Genomic DNA, 19,975 nt, shown 5'->3' on the forward strand with positions numbered 1-19,975 from the left:
GAGAGGAAACAGGCACATAAGCTGGGAAATTAAAGAAATGCTAAGAATCAATTTTGCTTAAGTCTGTAATATATTAACACCTGGATAAATGGGCTTTTTTCAGGAAAAACTTTTAACAAAATTGACCTCAGAAGAGAAAGAATAATCTAAACAGACTGATATCTTTTAAAAAAATGTATTTATTTGAAAGAGAGAGAGAGAGAAGGAGCAAGGGAGGGGCAGTGGGAGAGGGAGAAACGGACTCCCCACTGAGCAGGGATCCCGACGTGGGATCAATCTCAGGACTCCAGGATCTTGACCCGAGCCGAAGGCAGATGCTTAACCCACTGAGCCACCCAGGTGCCCCTAAAAACACTGATTTCCGCAAAATAACATTACCTGTTAAAAAAGAAAGTCATATCCAAATAGTTTCACAGCAAACCAGCCAAATCTGTAAAAAGCAATTAATTTAGTAGTATTTAAAATATCCCAAAGCATATAAAAAAATTTTAAATTCTTTTTATGATTTCAAAACTGACAAGATGTAACAGAATCAGTGAATTTCAACCAAAAAAAAAAAAATCTAAAAGAAAATACAAACGGAAGTCAGTAGCACAATGAAAAGATATATATGGCCACATGGGAATTATTTCAAGATTTAAAAGATGGTTTAATATCAAGAAGTCAGTTAACTAAATTCACGACATTAATTGGTCTAAGGGAAAGCACACACACACACAGTCTTCCTTACCCACTGAAAAGGCATTAACAATATTCAACCTAACGAATAAAGAGATAATCAATGAATACTTCTTTGAAATAATTCTAAAGTTGCTCATTCAACCCCCAGCTAACCTCATTCTTAATGGAACAATATTAGAAGCATTCTTACTGAATTCCTGAAGTCAGGAATAAGGCAAGAATATCCCCACAGCGTCACAGTGGTTCATCTCTCTTCCTATGCGCAACCTTCTCAACGTAAATTTTCTATGCTGACCTATGGCTTGCTTTGGCCAACAGAATGTGATTTAAGAGATATTATGTCAGTTCCCAGTGCTGCTAAGGCCTCAAGAAATGTTGCCACCCTTGAAAAGTAGCCCAGGATAGCCTGCTGGAGGAAGAGCCATCACCAAGAGATCTGAGTTAGCCATCCTCTCCCAGATGAGGCTTTCTTAGACCATCTGATAGCCAGTCAAACCGCAATAAACTACAGATGCCCAGGGGAGCCCACATGAGACCAGAGTTACTGCTCAGCCAGCCTGTAGCCTTGTGCCCATGTATAAGACAGTAAACTTTAAGGGAATTCGTTCTGTAGTATTAGGATGGCAATAACTGTCACAGCCACTCTTACCAATCACATTTTTCACTGTATTAGCAGGGCTAGCCATGTAATTAGACAAGAGAAAGAAATTGGAAAGAGGAAAGAAACTATTGAGATTTGCGGAGGTAGAGATTGTGCATCTATATAACACAAGATTATCAGCAATGAAAATGAGCAATACAAATCATTCGGCAAACCAGTGGAATACTACTGCATTATACAGATATCGTTGGATTTCATATATATACACACAATAGCCGCTTGTACATTAAAACTGAAGAAGAAAGTCAGTTTACAATAGAAACAACAAAAGATAAAATATGTAGGCATAAATGCAACAGGAAATGTGGGAGATGTTTAAGGAAATTTTAAACACTCTTAAGGGACCAAAGAAAGGCATGAAAAAATTGAAATACCAAATTCTTAAAGAGGGTGAATAAATGATAGCTCGTCTATATATTGGGCCACTATGCAGCTGTGAAGGAAAAATAAGGAAACTATTCTTCATTGATAATGAAAGTCCTCCAAGATATATTTTAAACAGAAAGACCAAGCTACTGAAACACACACAGTATGTCCTCATTTACATTGAAAAGTGACGTGGATAAACAATATTTCTCTATATTAAATTGTATAAGTATAAAATCCTCCAGGAGAGTAAACAAGAAGCTACGAATAATTGCTCACCTGGCCGGAAGTGGAGCCTGGAAACCGAGCAGATGGGAGGCCTTTATATACTTACTGTATCTTCTTTGTACTTTTGCTGTTTGAAACATGTGAATCATTTAACTATGACAATAAGTAAGTTTTAAAAAATTGTTAGAGCTGGGAAAAAGGAAAAGAAAAAATTTAGACCACAAACCCAAGGAGTCCGCAGAGCTGAAACTCATAGTGGGCTCTCTGACATCGCATCTGAATGGGCCCCATCAGACGTTCCGAGCAATATGCCTGGAATGGGTTAAGGACAGGCTACAGTATGTTCTTTGGGGAGGCTAGGGAGGTGCTTAGAGAGGTGAAGGGGTTGTAGCGATCTCTGAAAGTCTTTGCTGTCGGAAATGTCTTAGCTGTCCGATGGGGATAACGGACAAGAATACCTGTCTCCTGTTAGGATGGGAGTGCCCCACCTTCACCCTTGGGCCACTGATGATCTAATGATGGCCGTGAGACTGGCTCCCCCAGTCCAGCAAGTTCCCCAAGGCCCCTCTTCAGAGTAAACTAGAAACCTCTTTACCCGTGCCACCTCTCTGTCTTTCCCTCCTCGTCTCCCCTGCAGTTGGCAGCCCAGCGCACTGCAGACGACTCTCCCTCAGCCCACAGAAAAGAGCAGCTGCTCAACACATCCCTTTCAGAAGCCCCTGATACACACCTTCTGGGCTGCGCTGCCATTGCTGTGATTCTAGATTATGCTGTTTCACAGCCCAATCTTTCGGTAAAACCGCGGGCCTCTTGGTTTGTCCTGAAGAAGGGAAATCTTCATGAAACCTACACACATACATTCAGTCACATCTCTGATTCTCATTCACTATTGTGTGGACTGTTGCCTTTTTTGATTAAATAAACCCCATCTCACCCTTGCAAGGCTTCCATGGAACTTACTCATTCTGATGTCCCCGACAACCTTACCACTCAAAGCGCGGCCCGCAGATCAGAAGAATCAGCCTCACCTGGGAGCCTGATGGAAATGCCAAGTCTTAGGACCCACCTCCTGAGACCTACTGAGGCAAAATCTGCATTTCAACAAGCTCCCCAGGTGATTTGCAAGTGTCTTCCTGTTTGAGAAGTCTGCCCTCTGAAGACATTTTGTATGCTTAAGAGATACCATTGAGGGGATAAAGCAGGGTGGCAAGCGGAAAGAGAAGCCCTCAATATTTATTTCAGTGAAATACTCTTTACGTCTCAAAAACAAATGTCGCACATGTAACGAAAGGTGAGCAGGCCGTGGGAAATCAGCCACAAGTAGTCCATATGGCATGTTCAGGAGAGAACAAGACTTTGAGCCCATCCAAGGGAGACTGGCAGGAATTCAGCTTGTGAAATCTCCAGACCAAATGGAGATGGGAGTTGCCCAGGAGGGCACAGCTGGAAGAAAATATGTTTCCTTTAAAAAAGAAATTTCCAGGTATCCAGGTAAATCCACAGGAGATGGAGACTTGGGGTTGCATACTGCTGTACCGACAGAAAGGACAAATTTGAAAAATGTTCAACATCTTGCCCTAACAACCTCCTGGGGGGTGGAGAAGTTGACAGGCATTCGTACAAACGGATGCTTAGTGCGGCCCAACCTCATTCCGGGTGCTCGGAGTGTTCACAGAGAGCCTGACCCAGGCACCTCTGTGCCACAGAGCAGGGAAGGACGGTCATGGGAGGAGATTGGAGACACTCTCTAATGACGCTAGTGGTTGAAATAACGAGAAGGGAAAATCAGAGAGATTCAAACGCAGTCTGTCACAGCCCTTCCTTACGTGTTCGGAAAGGGAGGGGTGAACTGTTACCAAGCTGAAGATGTTTTTGTCTTCTTACAACTTAATAGATACCCATTGTGGAAAACTGGAAACAACAGCTTAAAGAAAGTAAAACTTATCCGCAATCTCATTACCTAGATTATATTTTAGTATGTAGCTATGTCGTCCTTTAATGTTGATTTTTCACATTATTTTAAAGGGTTTTGTTTGTAACTGCGCAACAGCGGGATGCAAACATGCAAAAGTTCAAACCGAATAGGATAGGCTAGAGGCGGAAATTATACAGGGTAGGACTATATGGGGTCAACGAGAGGATAGGCTAAGATAGGATAAACGAGAGAGAGCAGACTCGCTAGGATAGACCTGTATGGATATACTACTGTATAGGATAGACTACATCAGACAAACTAGAGGACAGGCTACACAGAATAAACCATAGAGGATAGGACTATACAGGAGAGAACAATGAAGTCGTTCTTCACTCTCATTGTGCGGCCGCATCTCCATCCTACTCCGTAACCAAGGAGAGCGATAAAAAAGTCCTCTCTTTCTGTGTTTGCATTCTTGTAGACACACACACACAAACATATTGTCTGCGGTTGTTTGTTCGCTACATATGTGGACTCCTACCGTCTTCATATCGTTCTGTAGCTTGCTTTCATCCTTTTAACCATATGCTTTGAAGAGTTGTTCCATGCTGGCACTTGGAGAGCTCTCGCCCTCTGAAATGCTGCATAGTATGCCGCTGTATGGCTGCGTCACCGTTGAGGCGATTATATAATTATATATATACCAATAGAAACTATTGACAGGTAGTGTAACTACTCCCCTTTCCGATATTATAATTAATATGGGATGACATACATATGCATGCCATCTGTGTACACGTGCCAGTATTTGTGTACGATAAACTCCTAAAGGAATTTCTGGTGCAGTCTCTGCATTTAAACTTTGTTTTTTTTAAAGATTTATTTATTTATTTGGGGGGGGAGAATCCTCAAGCAGACCTCCCACTGAACGCAGAGCCTGACGTGGGGCTCCACCCCAGGATCCTGAGATCATGACCTGAGCCAAACCAAGAGTCGATGCTTCACCGACTGAGGCGCCCCTGCATTTAAACTCTCCATGATTCTTTGCGGCTTGCCCTCTAGTAAAGGACAATTTCTAATCTAATCAACAGTAGTTATTTCTCATACTTCCTCTTACTTTTCCTAAAATATTGCCAGTCTCGTGGGCCAAAGACATTATTTTATTGGTTATATAATTTGCCCGTCCTCCATGATGAATGAAGTTGCCAAGAATTTTCTCAGTCGTGTGCGGTCATTTTTAGTTCTGTGAATTGTTTGTTTGCCCCAATGCCATTTTTCTAATGAGTTGTTTGTCTTTTTTGGTAGGAGCTCTTTATATCTTATAAATGACCTGGTCCCTGTATTTTACCTTAATATAAAAGATTTCTATGACCAAAAAATAGTAGAACTTGATTCAATCACAGCCTATTGAAGCTTGGAAGGGGCCAAATTGGAAAGACCGTTTATTCACTGGAGTTCAGTCCAGTAAATGAATTCCACATGACGATAATGGAAGCTTTCCACCCCCCAATGACAAAAGGCATGAAAGTTGGCCGCAAGAATCCATTCTTACAATGGCCGTTGATATACACGGGATTAGTTTGTCAGTTGGCTTCTGAGCACAACTTCTCTTCTGAGATCAAACCCTTCTCCTTTATAGCACCTGGATTCCATGCTGTGGTGTATTTTCAGAATAGGAAGACAGTGCCTTTCTACAAAGAAATCACCTGTTTATTTTTACCCTCTTTTTTCAATGATGCTTACAGAAGTATTTTAAATAAGATAGAATTTAAGACGAGACGAGAAAAGAAAGTAAGGGCAACTTCACTGTTCTGAAATGAGTGCCACAGGGTCTGCACAGCTGCTAGAAGGTGACCGCACAGTTAGTCTGAGTGTCCTCGAGCTGAAGTTAAGGGAATCACGATCAGAGCAAGCTTCACATCGTTTGTACGATACAAATATACCAGTTCCTCAAGGAAAGCATAGATTTTCCTAGCACTGAGGCCTCCTGAAGGAAATGCTATGCGACAAGAAGTATACTATCTTTAGAGTAAATTCCTTAGAGAGTTTTATAGTTATGTTCTCTCAGCACCAGATGAAGCTAGAACAACAGAAAAGTTGGGTAAAACATTTTTTTCGAGCGAAGAATTTTTTGTTTTACTTGAGGAACGAAAGCATGTTTGAAATTTTCCACAATACCATGTTTTTTTGTTTTTTTATAATAATTTTTTATTATGTTATGTTAGTCACCATACAGTGCATCCCTAGTTTTTGATGTAAAGTTCCATGATTCATTAGTTGCGTATAACACCCAGTGCACCATGCAATACATGCCCTCCTTACTACCCATCACCAGGCTAGCCCAATCCCCCACCCCCTCCCCTCTGAAACCCTCAGCTTGTTTCCCAGAGTCCTTGGTCCAATGTTAACAATAAGCGGTAAGCAAGTGCGTGCAAATGTGGATGCCTCACTTAGAGCAGACCGTGTACATGAGAGGAGGAATATATAAAATGGAACATTTAAGGAGCAAGGACATAATTTACAGAAATACTCATCAAAGGATTATGTCCCGTGATATTTTCTCCTAACCCATCTGGTATTTGAATCTGTTTTCAAACATACTTGTGCAACTTTACGACATACCTCCACTGTCCAGATAAAGGCGCACATACAAAAACTCATGGCTAAGGGTGGGCAACGACATTCAGAAATCACCACAGGCTGTGGGTTCTCGAAGGAAGCTCACCACTGGAGAAAGAACCAGAGATACAATTTCCCCTTCTAATGATTCTGGGCACACACAGAGGGGCATTGAGCTGAATGGTCAGTTGCCAACACACAGGTTAGTGGCATGGTGTGGAGGACAGGGCTTCTGAGAGTTGATCAGGGTGGTAGATGAGGAAGGGGCACTGTCTTCTTTCCCCCTTTCCATCCATAGGGCCCAGTAGTTTCTCCTACCCATTAGGCAGGCCAAGAACTACTAAAATGCCATGAGATGCCCAGAGTCCTGGGCTGGGGTCAGCTCAGTGCCAGGAACTGAGGGGGCTTTCCCAGCACCATATGGGTAAGACCAAAAACTTGGGTGTGGGCTTTAAGGGAGGGATAGGTAAATCAGAACACATGTTTTGCTTTTTTTTTAAGCAATGAAGGTCTAATTCAGTAGTTCTCAAAGCGAGATTCCCAGAGCAGTAGCAGTAACGTCACCTGGAAGCCTGTGAGAAATACCAATTCTCAGCTCCCCCCCGCCCTAGAATTATCACATCAGAAACTCTGGGGGCAAAGCCCAGTGATTTGTATTTTAACCAGGATTCCAGGTGATTCTGACGCACACCCAAGTTTGAGAACCATGGGTTAACTTGAAGGAGAAGTTGCTTTCCTGTGACCCAATCCACCCCACTCTTCATTAGGATGGGGGATGACCTAAAAATAGTGTTGCTTGGTCTTCTATTTGCAGTTTATCACCCTGTGGTTACATCTGCTTCTCAGGAACATTCCATGGAAGGGTGAGGGCTCTAGAGGCATGATTTGGGGAATTGTGCCCCGTTGACCATAATATTATCCCATGGGACCCTGAGCTTACCCTGGTTTTCCACAAAATTCATAAGTTATCTGTCTCTAAAACAGTCAAGCTAGATTATTTATAGCCTAAAGAAGCTAGCCACAGCATAGTTCTAAAAAAAAAAAATCCACAGTTAGCATCAGTAAATGGTGTAAAGGCTCATATGTTGCTAGGAAAAAAAAAAAAAACAAGAAAGAAAGAAAGAAAAGGGCAGAGAACTTCTCAGAATGAGATGTTTGGTTTATTCAAGTTGTGAAATATAGAAATCCAGACTGCTTGCTAAGCTCGAAATAGTAACGTTGCTCCCACGTAGCAAAGATTGAAGCACTTTCCCTTCGTGAGGGAATCACTAGAACACACTTTTACCAGGTACCTAGAATTGGTGTCTGAATGGGAGAATGCTATGGCCAAATCCTTACCTTACCATGGTCGGCCAAACACATTTCGTCGTTGACGTTCTAGGGTTTGATTCCATGTGTCAGTCTGCAGCGTTAAAGCCGATGGTACAGAAAGCAACCGTGAGAAGCTCCCATCTTCAGGCTCCCATCAAATGAAAAAGAGTGACTGGTTGTCTAAGTATTTTTAGAGCTAAGGGAAACTGAGTGGTGGATTGAGTCAGGAAGTCCCATAAAAGAAAATTCAGGCTCGTGATTTATTTATTTCTATCACGCAGTTGCCAGTGCTATTAAAATAATGTCAAGGACATTATGACGAATTTAATAAGGTATTGATGGTGGATCTGACAATGGGTTAGTGCCGAGAGTAATGAAATGTCAGGGTAAAGTGCATTATGCGCTCCCTTGCGTCATTAAAGTGACTTCAGGCAAACGGAGAAGCGGCCCTGAGACTTCCTTCAGATGCACTAAATGGCCCCTCTTCCACTAAAAGCTCTCTGGGTCTTCTCTTGGGATGAAGGATCGGGACTGAAACTTCTGTATCGAAGAGAGAGAAGAAACAGAACCCAAGCAAGACTAATCTCGCTCAAGCACGTTACCTCTCACGTGCGCACATCTTTACAAAGCCAGGCTGGTTAGTACGACAATGTCTCCGAACGCAAACCACGCCAATATTTCATGAAGGGCAACAGGAGCCCCAACTGTACTTAATTCCTAACTGAGTCTCCAAGTGAAATCAGTTTCTCATTTCATTACCAGGCTTTGGTCAATGCAGTTAACATCTAATTCTGTTTTTTCAGGTCACTTCTGGTATCCAAGTTACCTATAAATCCAGGGCTACTTTTAGGGATTTCTTTAAAACAGATTCCCATTATTTTTCATTGTTTTGCCCTGAGCTGTGAGAAAAACTGGAATTTTAAAGCTTATCTCAAAACACAGCATCTTTCAGATTGCCTTTCGGTCTTTGCATTTTGAGAGTTCTCAAGGTGGACTTGATATGCAGGCTCTCTGTATTCATAAAATGAAATAAATAATTGTCAGGTCTACAGGTAAAACGTAATGACATCAGAAAGGACAAATGAGGGGAAAGGAGCAGGAGAAGGAAAAGGGGTGAAATATAAAGAAGAAAGAGAAGAAAGAAGAAAAGGAGGAAGACAAAGAGAGAAGAAAGGCAGAAAAATTTGGATTACAGAACTTATTTCAAGAGGAGATGACAAAGCCTAACGGTTCATTGACTGTCACACGAACCAAACCCACCACTTGCTCAGCGTTTAGCTCATTTTGATCGGGAAGTCAAGGAGAATGAAGTACATTCATTTCGGAGTTCAGAACCTCCATCCCGAGTTTAGCATCATGCCTCCACGCCTATGGAACCCAAAGCCACCTGCACCTGCATTTCCAAAGTTAGCTGATACCATCGAGGGTACGTCAGGGATGCCCACCAGGACACAGCTTTGCCCTGACGGCATCGTTATACTTGACGGGGGCTTGAAATGAAAGCAATATTTTTTTAACTTTTTAATTACGATGAACGGTTTTCACCTGACAATGTCAGTTGATTTTCATTATTCCCAGTAATTATAGTGTATAAAGTTGCCCCAAACATAGAATAAGCTAATACTGAATCATCGCTCCTAACAGGAATATAGACTTAAGTTCTTGCGAGACCATGGTCACAACATTTTTGTCAACCGGTCAGTACACGATCATGTTTAATGTGTTTCTATTTATTTATTTATTTATTTATTTATTTATTTATTTATTTAAAGATTTTATTTATTTATTTGACAGAGATAGAGACAGCCAGCGAGAGAGGGAACACAAGCAGGGGGAGTGGGAGAGGAAGAAGCAAGCTCATAGCGGAGGAGCCTGATGTGGGGCTCGATCCCACAACGCCGGGATCACGCCCTGAGCCGAAGGCAGACGCTCAACTGCTGTGCCACCCAGGCGCCCCCGTAATGTGTTTCTATTTAAAGACGACATATATTTATGTGTGTAAATGTGATATATATGATTCATTAGCATATATACATATGATTCATTAACATTGACTTCATGACAAACAGCAATATAACTCATGTTTGAATGAAGCCCATCTAGCACACTTGCTTTCTCCAAAAGGCGTATCACAGTTTTGTGCTTAGAACACTAGACAACTGTGTTTGGGGGACACTTTGAGTGAAAGCACCATCAAAAAGCACAAAAAATGCACACACACAAAAAAACTGCAAAAAATGACACTAGTTTGTGGTCTGAGTGTAGTATAGTTCATCGTCTTATAGTAGGACACGTGTTTATAGTTTCTAGATTGTAGTTGTGTATAGTAGGACATGTGTTTATAGCAGCAGCCCCTTTTCCGAGCTCAGCTTGGAACACGCACATTGGGTTATTCAAATTTCTCACTGCTCTGCACATGTCTGCAAGTGACAGCAAAGTTCCTGGAGTACTGATTTGGGAATTATCAGTACATTTTGGCCACTAGGCATAAACACAAATGTGGAAAGTCCCCTCTAGGTATTTAGAACTGTTTCTCAGTTCTTGCATTCTTTTTCTTAGGTAAAATAAAACAAAGTAAAATAAAATAAAAAGTAAAATGTAGAGGAGAATGAATCACTGAAAATGAGGGGAAAATGGAAAGCAAGAAAACTTGGCAGATAACTAGACTGGAAGCTGGATTGGTGTTACATTTCACAATGCCTTCACAAACTCAACTTCGTTTAACCCTCATGACCACCTTTGTACTGAATGTTTCAGGAAGGCTCCAAGAAATTCAGAGATATATCCACAGTCCAGTCAGATAGTTAGCAAGTCATAGGACCACAACTTCAACCTATGTCTTTAGATTTGCAAATTCCATCTAACCTCCATGAATAGACTTAAAAGAGGAAGCATGGCCAAGCATGAAGTTTTGATTAAAATGTAGAAAATGAGGACCCCCTGGGTGACTCACTCAGTTAAGCATCCAAATCTTGATATCTGCTCCGGTCATGATCTCAGGGTCGTGAGATGGAACCCTCCATCCCAGCTCCTTGCTGAGCATGGAGCCTGCCTAAGATTCTCTCTCTCCTGCTCCCCCTGCCCCTTCACCCCTGCTCACATGCTGTCTCTCAAAAAAAAACAAAAACAAAAAAACAAAATGATATTTCTTATGCTTATTTACAAAGCTCATACTAGATGGTTCCCAAGATTTTTGAGCAATAAAATATCAACCCCACAAGGAAACATTAAGGTAATTCTCACAAGGTAAAATGTGAGGAAGTGTAGAGAGTTATTGAGGAAAATATAAGGCAAAGCATTTAGACAGAAATTATTTTAACTCTGGTTATAAGACTGATTGCCCTGTCATGTCAGGACCAACTTGTGAAAAGCCTCCTGAAATCATTAGAAACTGTGTTCTGACAATATCAGTCCCTAAGGTGGGGTGTAAAATGGTTAGTAAGACACACAGGAAACCAATTTCTCTGATTAAAGGGGAGCCGAGGAGCTCCACTGGACCTGACTTTGCTACATCTGATTTTCTAAGAAAAGTTGAAAATTCTTGTTTTTATGTAAAAATCTCCATGGTAGAGATAGCTGGTGCTCAGCCCAAATCCAGGAGCTCCCCTATACTTTCCAGCCACCATTGCAATTTGATTAGAGCCATGTGACCAGTTTTGTCCAGTGGTCTGTGAACAGAAGTAAGGTTTAACTAGAGTGACTTTACAAATATCTTTCTTCTTCTTCTTCTTTCTTCTTCTTCTTCTTCTTCTTCTTCTTCTTCTTCTTCTTCTTCTTCTTCTTCTTTCTTCTTCTTCTTCTTCTTCTTCTTCTTCTTCTTCTTCTTCTTCTTCTTCTTCTTCTTCTTCTTCTTCTTCTTCTTCTTCTTCTTCTTCTTCTTCTTCTTCTTCTTCTTCTTCTTCTTCTTCTTCTTCTTCTTCTTCTTCTTCTTCTTCTTCTTCCTTCTTCTTCTTCTTCTTCTTCTTCTTCTTCTTCTTCTTCTTCTTCTTCTTCTTCTTCTTCCTCTCTCTCTCTCTCTCTCTCTCTCTCTCTTTCCAGGAGAATGATGCAATTGTACCCCAGATTCTTATTATCTTTGATCAATTCCCTCCAGGATGTCCCAGGTATCTTTACATCAGAGGTATAATGCTTTTTTTTTCTCTTCTGAAATCCAGATTGACCATTAAGATATATGGCAAAGGCTGAGAGTTGTGCCCTAATATTCATTCTTGTTTTCTTCTATGCTTCTTTGGTAATAGACTCTGGTTATCCACACAAATGTTCAGAATAAAGGTTAATTTTCAAGCTATCCTTATGACTGTGCATGGCTCTATGACTAAGTTTTGGTCAACGGGGCATTGCCATTTTGGAGGTGTTCCCTGTCTTGCCTTGTTTTCCTTCGTCCTGCCAGTGGGAAATAGATATGGTGAAGAACCACATGGGACCACATGGATGAGAAGGAGGCTGGAGTTTCTCCCTGATACTGTGAAGCTACCATATCGGTATTGGATTGCTTTTGTTTAGCCTGAAAGAAATTAAACTTCTGATTTGTAGAAGCTACTCTTCGCGTGCATGGGTCTTTGTCACAGCACTCACAGCATATCCTAGATAATCCAGACATTTCAATGCTATGCCCACAGCTGTAATTCCTGTCAAAACTTCTAGGAAGTAGAGTTAAAAGAGTTTGGGAAGTAGCATGATATAGGCACAAAGAATATGGATTTTAGTCACGTAGAAATGACACAGAATCTCATGAGGCCATTTCCTAGCTGTGTCTGTGAGACCAAGATAATTCATATCTCTGAGTTTAGTTTCCTTTGCTTCAAATTTGAGTAGAATAATACATCGCCAGGCTATTGTAAAGGTTATGTGATCCAATGTCTGTAAAATTCTAGGCGTCCAATAAATATTCGATAAATAGTTCTTGCTGTCGTTTGGGGGTCTGACACACTAAAGAAGTAGGACAGCAGGAGAAAGGGTGAGAAGGGCTTCAGCGGCCTGCCTCACTTTGGCAACCTGGTGACCTGTGAGCGCCAAGAGGTGACCCAGGACTGCTGTGGAGATGGGAAGCTGCCAGGTAGTTCTGTGAACCCTTCATCACATTCTGCCACTCACTGCCCTCCTCTGGACAGAAAACATCACCCCATGGCTCACAGACATCTGGACTTGCTGGGTTGTCCTCATCATCGAACTTTATCACGCAATCGTGCTCTTTGCCTAAGTGGAGCAGTGGCTCCTTTGCCCACCTCAGGCCGCAGGTGTTGATGGAGTGAGAAGGGCCTTCTAAAGAAAGATGTGCTGTAACCTCTCCAAGCTGAGTCAATGCTAATGGGCCTAACATGCTGCCAAGTGCCAGAGTCCACTGGAAAGTTCTGAATCCAGCTGCACATCCCAGATGTGCACACGATGGGATGCCAAGCCATTCCAAAGTATAGCTCCAGGGCACGATGGGTTAGCACCAAGGCTTGGGATACCAGGATGCCGCTCCGCGGAGCAAGCAGCTGGGGAAACGGGGCATGAATGCCCACTATGAAAAGAACCTCTTCTCTTTATGGTTTCCTTTCTGACTGATGACATCCCATACTTTCTAATGTAGCACCTGTCCTCCAGAGTGGCTGACCCACCTTGGGGCTGGTGCGGGCCGGCTAAGTCAGGAGGCACTTTGATGATAAGAACTGACGTGGTCTTCCTTTGACAGCCACATTGCTTAAAGCTGGATGGCAGAGACTTACGCCTTCTTGTTTGAGGCACCAGCCTATGAGAATATTAGACATGGGGAGAAAATAAAACTGGTGAAGAAGAAAGTCACTTAAATATCCACCTGCCCAGAAGAGCATAGATGAATTGACTTATTTTATGTTTGCTTCGTCTTTTCAGCATTCAGTAAAGGACAGACAGAAGGAAAGAGCTTGGCTCCAATGTCCCTCTGCCCCACCTCAACTCCTCAGTCCAGACCCTCTGCATTTCCATCCCTCCTCCATCCCCTACACACAGCTTTCCCTGACCTCCCTGGTAGGGCTATTCCCCATCTTTCTACAAAACTTCAGCCATGTTCTTGCCTTAGCAAGTTGGAATCAGAATGTTGATTCACATACCGCCACTCAGCCTCGATGGTCGAGGTCGGTTATGACCACAGTGAATCAGACCTTGGTGAACTGGTCTTGGAACCCACCCTCCAAACACAACTCATTCTGGGTTCTAACACAAACTGGTAAGTGGCTGAGGAACGTAGTCATGACATGTTTGAGCCTGTTCATGACAGTAGGTGAACATCTAAAGCAGTGTAAGAAAGCACAGACGTGTGGCATATAGAAACTCAAATGGGAAGAAGTTGTCAAGCTAAGGGACTGAGTCAAATACTTCGCTTTAAGTTTATTCCTACACCAAATCAGTTCCTCTTCTACCAAGTAATGGAGGAAGGACTTGGGAGGCGGAGTGAGGGAAAGAGAGTCAGCTCACAGCAGAGGGATCTTACCAGCCTGACCCTTCAGGACCACCATGGCCACGAGCCTTTCCCACACTCCACCTGTGCCCATAAAGCAAGACTATTGCATTAGGAAGAAGAGAAGCAGGTGGCCAGGGTTATGCAAGCCCCTGTGGCTTGTCTACACAAGGATGTTTCATTTCATGTGGTCGCTCAGTATTAAAGGATGAAAGTCCAATGTGAAGTGAATAGTGGCATGTGCTATGTTTTCGATGAACAACCCTCCCCACCCCATGTGTCAAACCCAGCTTTCTCCCAAGAAAAGCATAAAGAAAATAAAATCGTCAGAGGAAAGAACTCGACAGAAACCATGGGCACAGATTTCCATAGTCAGTTCCTGTTTGGGAAAAGCACAGAGCACTCCTGGGCTGAGTTCCCCGCACTTGACCATCCGCGGCGTATGTCCGGAGTGGCTCTTCTCCTGAAGTCTCCATTGCACGTGGGCAGACACACTCATGCTCGCCCTATTCCCCAGTGCTCTTCTGGGGTAATGTCAAGGGCTTCGTGAAATCTCAGGGTGAGCTCACAACGTACAGGTTTAGTGTAAACAAATGGTCGAGTGAGCGAAGGTTCTTACCAAGCCCTCTGCAAGCACAGACAACTTTGGTGGAAGCTGGGGACGAGGAAAGGTTAGGAGGGAACCCCAGGCTCCCAGGGTGAGGGGGTTCCTAACAGGGTGGTCATCTTGTTTATTCCTTGCCCTTTCCCTCTACATTGCCCACCTCGCCTTCACCCACCATGAGCGGTATCCGTGGAGCTCACAGAGTGTCTCGTGCCTATAATTTCCAACAACTTCCTAGTCCCACTTTCCCTAAATACGTAAGATGTGTCCCCAGGATCATTGGCTGCCTGTAATGGTGTGAGCAGGAGGGAGAGAAACTGGCTCACCAAAGTGATCAATAAAGCACAGCACACATTTTCGTTAAAACCGTTCCAGCATGTTCCATTTCTGGAGTCAGTGAAGGATTGGACCGAATGCATGTGATTCATTTATAGACTGTCCTGTGCACGAGCAAACACATTCAGGGATGTGCCATACTATGTGTCCGTTTGTAAAATGTCCTTCCTGAGGTTTAAATAATTAGTAATTAAGATTTGATAGCCATGCTGTTGATGGCTCAGTTACCTGCCGTGAACAATACAGGAAAGCAGAGATAAAGACAGACCATTGCTTTGAACTGTTCTTCTCTGAAAGGTGATCTCTATTTGGACAGGAATCAACCTGCTAATGCTACAGCTATCAGCCCTGTGGGCTCTTGCAATAAGTGGATCTCATATTCAAAGCCAGGTTTCAAAAGAAACCCAAGTTCTTTCCAGGTTCTGGAAGCCCTCACAAATAGGAAAGTGGACATTATAGAAATGCAAGAGAGAATGCAGTTTTCACGCTGTCAGATAGTCAAGAAGAGATTTCAAAGCCAAGGGCATTGTGGGGTCATGGAACAGGTGATCACAGACTTAGAATTTGAAGTCTTAGACTGAACGGATTTTGAACCCTAATGCTTCCACTTATAAATCGTGTGTCTCTCTTGTCTCCTGTTCCTCGTCTGTAGAGTGAGCCTAATAACACGCACCTTAAATATATTATGCAAAAGAAGTGAGCTTTTATAATGTACTTAGTCCAGTGACTGTCGAGAGCTGTGCTCAGTGCATTTTGTCCCCTGCCTTCTCTCGTCCCCACGCCTCCATTAACCACGGGCCACTTAGTGCCCAGTTGTAGGTAGTCTCAGTGACAACCTGTCACCTCTTGTTACAAAGACACTGTGTGATGGGATACGGGAATTTTTTAAAAGTAGAGTCAGCCCTAATCTTTAAGAGCCTGTAATTTTGTATAGGGAAGATGACATACAGGGATAGAGAGCACAATTAGGCAATTAGTGTTATCAAAAGCTCAGCTGATTCCCAATCCCTCGGATATTTAAGCAGGGACTGGCTGGCAGAGGTATAAACTGGGTAAAGTACCATCCGTAATGGAAGTCGAATGTTCACCCAAAACACACACAAATATATCCATGTGACAGCCTCCTGTACCACCCGATGCCTGGGGAAACAGAGTTTACTTTTCAAGTAGAAGAATCCACAATCAGTTCTGGCACACTTAAGAGAGACAGAGAGGAAACCTAAATTCAAGCATCTCAGGATGTAAATGATGGTGTGTAAATGAGGCATGGAAATGGCTCACTTAGGGTTTTGTTTTTGTTGTTATTGTGTGTGATGGTTTCCCTAAATTGAGGGACAGTCACGCATGGGCAATGAGGGAGTACTGAAACCTGACTTAGTTTAAGAGAATGCAAGAATCTCCCTCTCTCTCTCTCTCTCTGACACACACACACACACGCATATGCACACACACATGTACACGAGCTCACACACACGTGCACACACACGCACACACATGCGCACGCGCACACACATGCACACGTGCGTGCACACGCACACACGCACATGCACACACACATGCACACACTCTCTCTCTCTCTCTCTCTCTCACACACACACACACACACACACACACACACACACACACACACTTTTGCCCTGGAACTGTCCTACGTTAGTTTGAACCACTGTCAGCATCATTGGATTGGTCCATTTCGAACAAGAACTTGCTCCTGCTCCGGTCTCTCCGCCCCAGAACTGATAAAGAGCAAAGCCTTCTAGTTCTGAGTAACTTCTCAGTGAACTGTGGTGAGTAGAAATTCATTTAGGCTGGAGCATTCGGGCTGGAGCGAAAGATAACTCTGAAAGCAATTTCAGTTGCATTAAGACTTGGGATTCCAATGTCTATCCTCCTCAAATAAATTTCTGATTTTGTAGCTTACATCCCCAAAAGGAGAGCATGGCTACCAGCTGGGATTGCTTAAGTGCTGACATGAATACTCATGCAGAGGAAACGCAAACTTTAAAGTTTTGTTGTCAGCTGTGTTCAGAATCTCACAATATTATCTTGGAAAATGAAAACCATCGCTATAAGTTATGTCTTTCTATACTTCATGTTTTGTTCTTATTACTATTTGGTTTTGCCTTAAAATTTCTTATTAAATAAATATTAGTTAACAATACATATTTATTTTAGAATATTTGAAAAATATAGAAATGAACGAATAGCGAACACTTGACATTTTGTGTATTTCTACCCAGGGTTCTTGCTATACATGTTTTTCTGCAATTAAGATCATACTTTAGATTTACTTTTAGATACTGCTTTTTACACTTGGTAAGATAGCACACGTATTTTTTCCAGGATATTAAAACTCTGTTACATATTTGAGAGCACAGAAGATTCCTGGTTAGAATAAAGAGGTAGACCTAGAGGGGCGCCTGGGTGGCACAGCGGTCAAGCGTCTGCCTTCAGCTCAGGGCGTGATCCCAGCATTATGGGATCGAGCCCCACATCAGGCTCCTCTGCTATGAGCCTGCTTCTTCCTCTCCCACTCCCCCTGCCTGTGTTCCCTCTCTCGCTGGCTGTCTCTATCTCTGTCGAATAAAAAAAAAAAAATCTTAAAAAAAAAAAAGAAAAGAAAAAGAGGTAGACCTAGAAAGTGTTAGTCACCCATGGTGTTTGCGATAGCAAGGATCGCCACAGAAAACTTTATGCTTATCTCTGGACAGATCTAGAACCCCACCTGCATTCATCATAGCTGAAGAAAACTATTGGCCCAAGCTGCCATTTCTCAGAAAAAGAGGTGGATAATATTCCTTGGGGAAAAAAACAAAAACAAAAACAAAACACTGGAGCTCATAAAACTGGAATTTTACAACCAGGTTCTGCAAGGCGAATGATTTAAAATGATCAGAAACAAGTTCAACTTCTCTAGTTTATAAACAAAGTGAAGGATCCATCAATGATGAACTGACTCGTGCATTCTCACAGAAGGAGAATCTGTGGAAGCGTGGAAGACGTTGAAGTGGAGGACGAATGTGGAAGACATTGAATCCAACATTCTTTGCTCTACGCCTCCCTGTTTTTCTTACATTTACCTTCACCACAGCCCACTTATTATACTGGCCTCACAGGGTAGAGAGGCTCAGGTGGTTAATGGATATGAAAAGTGTTTGTACTCTGGAAATGGCCAAAAAAGAGTAAGGCTTTATTGATGTTGGTGATGATGATGCTTGTTTCCAACCTACTGAGAGTAGGGACGGATGCCACCATCTCTGCCTCATTTATATATTCACTCAACAATTTTACTGAGTATGCCAGGCACTCATACGGCAGTGAACAAGCAGACAAAACATTGAAGGAGTTTACATCCTAGGGGAAACACCAGCAATGAACAATAAAGGAGTTATAGAGTATGATAGCTAGTGATACGTGATAAGGCGGGAAAAAATAGGCAAGAATAAAGATATATAAGGTTCTGGGGGTGGAGCCAAATGTTAGATGGTGTAACCAGGAAAAGAAGTCATGTGTATATCTGAGGGAAGAGCATTCTGGGCGGAAGCAACAAATTCCTGAAGGTAGGAACGTGCCTGTGGTCACAAGGAGCAGGGAGGCGGCCAGTGTGGCTGGCTGGAGTGGAGTGAGGTGAACAAAGTCCTGATGGGGAGCCAGATCATGTGGAATCATGAGGGGTATCACTAAGGGAAGAGTTTTAAATAGAATCTCTCTGGCTGCACAGAGAATAGACTCAAGGGAAACGAGGGTATGGACAGGAAAGAGTTAACATGGCAAGCCTAGGTTGTTCAAACCCTGCACATTCAACAAACAAAAGGGCCTGGCTTTAGGATGGCCCTTGCTAGGCTCCTAGCACATAGTCTCTGAGCCCTTGGAATGCTCTGCTTGACAAGAGTGTTGTTGCCCATAAGCCTCGGACCAGGTAAGAAGGCTGGTGTCTGAGTAGGGGGGTCGGTCGTACAGATGCTGCATGACTGACCCCAGTAAAGGCCCTGGACTCCAAGCCTTCCCTGGCTGAAACCCTTCAGTATCATCACACACCATTGCCAACAGAATTAAGTGTGCCCTCTGCAGCTCCACTGGAAGGACACGCCTAGAACTTCTGCCTGTTTCTCCTGGACTCTGCCCCATTGCCTCTTCCCTGTGCTGATTTCCATCTGCGTGCCTTTACTATGATAAACCACGATACGAGTATAACAGCTTTTCTAAGTCCTGTGAGTCCTTCAGGCAAATCAATGAACATGAGGGGAGTCTGGGGGCCCCCAATGCATGATGGGAGTAGTTGAGACCAGGTGAGGTGAGTGCATTCATCCATGTGAGAGGTGATGGTGGCTTGTCCATCATGATTTTGTCTCAGCAATATCCTGGGGATTTCCGTTGAAATTTTTGAAGCTCATTGGAATGGGAAAGATACCTTTCATGAATGGCAATTGACATAATCCAGACTGTCTTTATTAAATGGCTAATTCTGGTCTGATCCGTCAGTGAATCCTTTCTGCATTTCCCCCAGGGAAGAAGTTCTTAAGAAACTCGGTTACTCTAAGAGGCCAAAAAAAATAGGAAGATTTCTTGTTTCTCTGTTGGCATGAGCCAGCAGGTCTGCATCCATCAGCACATACCGTTGTAATCTGAAGAGCTCAGGAACAAGGAGAGAAGCCTGAGCCACTCAGAATCATCTCTGACCTCCATCTCCCCAACGTTGCCATAACAACATCATAATCCCAAACGAGTGGACAAGACACTGATTTTGGGGCGGGGGCCAGGGGGGATGGTCAGTGTAGGAAATGGGAGAACATGAGAAAAGAGATTCTTAAGCTTCTACTTGGGAGAAATGAG

At 42.9% G+C, this 19,975-nt stretch overlaps 1 long non-coding RNA gene across 4 annotated transcripts in view; it reads right to left on the reverse strand.

Annotated features, from left to right (window-relative positions):
• Nucleotides 1–19,975, reverse strand: part of LOC123781430 (uncharacterized) — a 199,779-nt gene that overhangs the window by 3,611 nt on the left and 176,193 nt on the right. For 3 of the 4 annotated variants that reach the window (XR_015722907.1, XR_015722905.1, XR_015722906.1), the window contains one exon: nt 11,688–13,515. The exons of the other annotated variant lie outside the window; for it this stretch is intronic. This is a non-coding gene — a long non-coding RNA (uncharacterized LOC123781430). Of the gene's footprint in view, nt 1–11,687; nt 13,516–19,975 lie in introns of those variants that run through there. 4 annotated transcript variants of the gene reach the window in all.

This window comes from Ursus americanus, chromosome 34 (assembly GCF_024610735.1).
Source record: "Ursus americanus isolate L20-20 chromosome 34, mUrsAme1.1.p, whole genome shotgun sequence".
Lineage (NCBI taxonomy): Eukaryota > Metazoa > Chordata > Mammalia > Carnivora > Ursidae > Ursus > Ursus americanus.